Source organism: Hyla sarda, unplaced genomic scaffold, assembly GCF_029499605.1.
Source record: "Hyla sarda isolate aHylSar1 unplaced genomic scaffold, aHylSar1.hap1 scaffold_1229, whole genome shotgun sequence".
NCBI lineage: Eukaryota > Metazoa > Chordata > Amphibia > Anura > Hylidae > Hyla > Hyla sarda.
In genome coordinates this window covers 46150-49785 of record NW_026607850.1, presented here as the reverse complement: position 1 = coordinate 49785, position 3636 = coordinate 46150, and the positions used below count along the sequence as shown (strand labels likewise).

The 3636-nt window shown below is 47.3% G+C and overlaps 2 non-coding genes across 2 annotated transcripts; both read right to left on the bottom strand.

The window, feature by feature from the left end:
* Positions 1-766: 766 nt before the first annotated feature.
* Positions 767-957, bottom strand: LOC130303496 (U2 spliceosomal RNA). Its single transcript, XR_008853556.1, has one exon. It is a non-coding gene; the product is annotated as a U2 spliceosomal RNA (small nuclear RNA).
* Positions 958-3040: 2083 nt separating this feature from the next.
* Positions 3041-3231, bottom strand: LOC130303480 (U2 spliceosomal RNA). Its single transcript, XR_008853541.1, has one exon. It is a non-coding gene; the product is annotated as a U2 spliceosomal RNA (small nuclear RNA).
* Between the last annotated feature and the right edge of the window lie 405 nt (positions 3232-3636).

The window sequence follows — 3636 nt, the reverse complement described above, 5'->3', positions numbered from 1 at the left end:
TCCATGTTGGAGCAGGTTTAGATACAGTCTAAAGTATAGATCTCAAAGTCTGTGCACAGAATTTAGCAAGGGCCTCGCACCTTCTGATGCATCAGGTAGGTGCACAATAGCATAGCCTAACCCTCTGTACTTTGGTCTATATTGATGCGGGACATAGACAGCCAGCTGATGACCAATCCATTAGTGCAATGGATGGCTGGAAGCATTTGTCTTTGCCTTTGCAATACCACAGAAGCAATGCATGGTCAATGTACAGCAATGACACACCTGTGTGAACAGCCAGGAGACCCCCCCCCCCCCCCCATGTTATGTTACATAGTTACATAGTTAGTACGGTCGAAAAAAGACATATGTCCATCAAGTTCAACCAGGGAATTAAGGGGTAGGGGTGTGGCGCGATATTGGGGAAGGGATGAGATTTTATATTTCTTCATAAGCATTAATCTTATTTTGTCAATTAGGAACATTCAGCACCCACCCGCTATCAAGGCAGCTGCCTATCATGTCATGCCCTACCTGCACAGGTGTGCTGGCTACTCAAATGATCCAATTAAGGAGGCCATTTAGTCAGCAGCAGCAGAAGTCCTGTGCCTGGACGCTCCAACAGCGGCCAGACACAAGCAGAAGCAGAAGCAGCAGAAGCAGCAGCAGCACCACCTTTTGTTTTTTGGCTGCAGCAGCAGCAAGGCCCACAGGGCTGGCTAGCTGGCTAGCCAGCAAGCAGGTAGCAATGAAAGTAGGAATCTTTCTTTTTAACCCTGTAAGGGGGTGGTGCACTGTACCCGAAGATACTGCCATATCGGGTCAATGCATAAGGCGACGGAAGCAAGCTTCGAAATCGGCCCCCGTTCTCAAAAATCCATTTAATATATGGTCCCCAGATAGGGGACGTATCAGATATTAAACTGATAAGAACAGATACTACACTTGATCTTAGCCAAAAGGCCGAGAAGCGATAACCGTGAAAGGGGCGGGCCCAACAAGGTGCCCTTCATGGGCACTATCACTGCTTGCTGTCAGGGAGGCTGCCAGACAATTTTCCATGCACACTCTGGGCTGGGGGGCAGTCAACCACCAGTACACACAGCAGAACCTAAACCCATACCATTATTGCTAAGCAGCAAGACAGGGGCCCATTGCACTCCCACGGGGCCTTTTTAAATGCAATCCATAACCCGGATTTGCCAGGAACCCTTCTTACTCCTCCTACTTGCATGTGACACTGGGCTTAGGATCTGCATAGGAAACACACACACAAGCACACACCTACCTTTGTTGCCTGCAGATGCCTCCTTGGCTGTCCCCAAACGGTATCAAACCAACACCCACGGGAAGCTGTAAGCATAGAGGACATGCCTGCACCCCATTGGACTTACCTGTGTGGGTTAAACCCGGGTTATTTGACAACCTATGGCGGTGATGGTTCTGCTCAGGCAGAGCAGTGCTGATGCTCCTCATAAAGCTGTCGCTGCTGTGAAGGTTCTAGGTGACATCACAAATCCCTATGGTTACATACACAACAAAGCTGGGTTGTTGTTGTTTACACTCTGCAAGGCCTGTGGAAGTGAGTGACATCATAGCACTGTAGTTCTGAGGGTTCTAGATGGATGCAACAATCTCCTGTTGCTTCTATGAAGGCCATAATAGACGACATCACCAAACAGCTCCATAGTCACATACACAGCAAAGGAGAGATGTTGTTTACACCTAGTGATGTCAGTGGTATTGAGTGACATCACAGCACAGTGCTAAGGCTCCTGGGCCTGGACACAGCAGCGGCTGCAATATCTCAACGGAGAATACGTTTATATATATGTGTGTGTGTGCGCGTATATATATATATATATATATATATATATATATATATTTCTCCGCCGAAATCACTTTTAAACCCATTTCCACCTTTTTTTCTCTTCTCTTCCTCTTACTTTTTTTTCACGTTTTTTTACGTTTTTCTCCTTTTCGCCTCTTTTCTGGGCGTATTATTCTTCTTTTTCTTCTTTTTTTTCGTCTAATGCATACCCCATCAGTGCAGCAATGCTTATTCAATACCGCCAGCAGATGGAGACACTGGGGGATAATTTTCTAAGGATTTATACTGATTTTTCCTGTCTGAATTTGTCGCACAGAAAGTTGCAGGCCAAATATGTTTGACATTTCTGCGACTTTAGCTTCTAGAGCATTTTTACAACATTATACATAGGTGCTGAATACATAAAAAGCGACTGTTCAGCGACAGACAAGTCGCATCGGCTGAAAGTAGGCCAGAATGTCAGTCCATGTTGGAGCAGGTTTAGATACAGTCTAAAGTATAGATCTCAAAGTCTGTGCACAGAATTTAGCAAGGGCCTCGCACCTTCTGATGCATCAGGTAGGTGCACAATAGCATAGCCTAACCCTCTGTACTTTGGTCTATATTGATGCGGGACATAGACAGCCAGCTGATGACCAATCCATTAGTGCAATGGATGGCTGGAAGCATTTGTCTTTGCCTTTGCAATACCACAGAAGCAATGCATGGTCAATGTACAGCAATGACACACCTGTGTGAACAGCCAGGAGACCCCCCCCCCCCCCATGTTATGTTACATAGTTACATAGTTAGTACGGTCGAAAAAAGACATATGTCCATCAAGTTCAACCAGGGAATTAAGGGGTAGGGGTGTGGCGCGATATTGGGGAAGGGATGAGATTTTATATTTCTTCATAAGCATTAATCTTATTTTGTCAATTAGGAACATTCAGCACCCACCCGCTATCAAGGCAGCTGCCTATCATGTCATGCCCTACCTGCACAGGTGTGCTGGCTACTCAAATGATCCAATTAAGGAGGCCATTTAGTCAGCAGCAGCAGAAGTCCTGTGCCTGGACGCTCCAACAGCGGCCAGACACAAGCAGAAGCAGAAGCAGCAGAAGCAGCAGCAGCACCACCTTTTGTTTTTTGGCTGCAGCAGCAGCAAGGCCCACAGGGCTGGCTAGCTGGCTAGCCAGCAAGCAGGTAGCAATGAAAGTAGGAATCTTTCTTTTTAACCCTGTAAGGGGGTGGTGCACTGTACCCGAAGATACTGCCATATCGGGTCAATGCATAGGGCGACGGAAGCAAGCTTCGAAATCGGCCCCCGTTCTCAAAAATCCATTTAATATATGGTCCCCAGATAGGGGACGTATCAGATATTAAACTGATAAGAACAGATACTACACTTGATCTTAGCCAAAAGGCCGAGAAGCGATAACCGTGAAAGGGGCGGGCCCAACAAGGTGCCCTTCATGGGCACTATCACTGCTTGCTGTCAGGGAGGCTGCCAGACAATTTTCCATGCACACTCTGGGCTGGGGGGCAGTCAACCACCAGTACACACAGCAGAACCTAAACCCATACCATTATTGCTAAGCAGCAAGACAGGGGCCCATTGCACTCCCACGGGGCCTTTTTAAATGCAATCCATAACCCGGATTTGCCAGGAACCCTTCTTACTCCTCCTACTTGCATGTGACACTGGGCTTAGGATCTGCATAGGAAACACACACACAAGCACACACCTACCTTTGTTGCCTGCAGATGCCTCCTTGGCTGTCCCCAAACGGTATCAAACCAACACCCACGGGAAGCTGTAAGCATAGAGGACATGCCTGCAC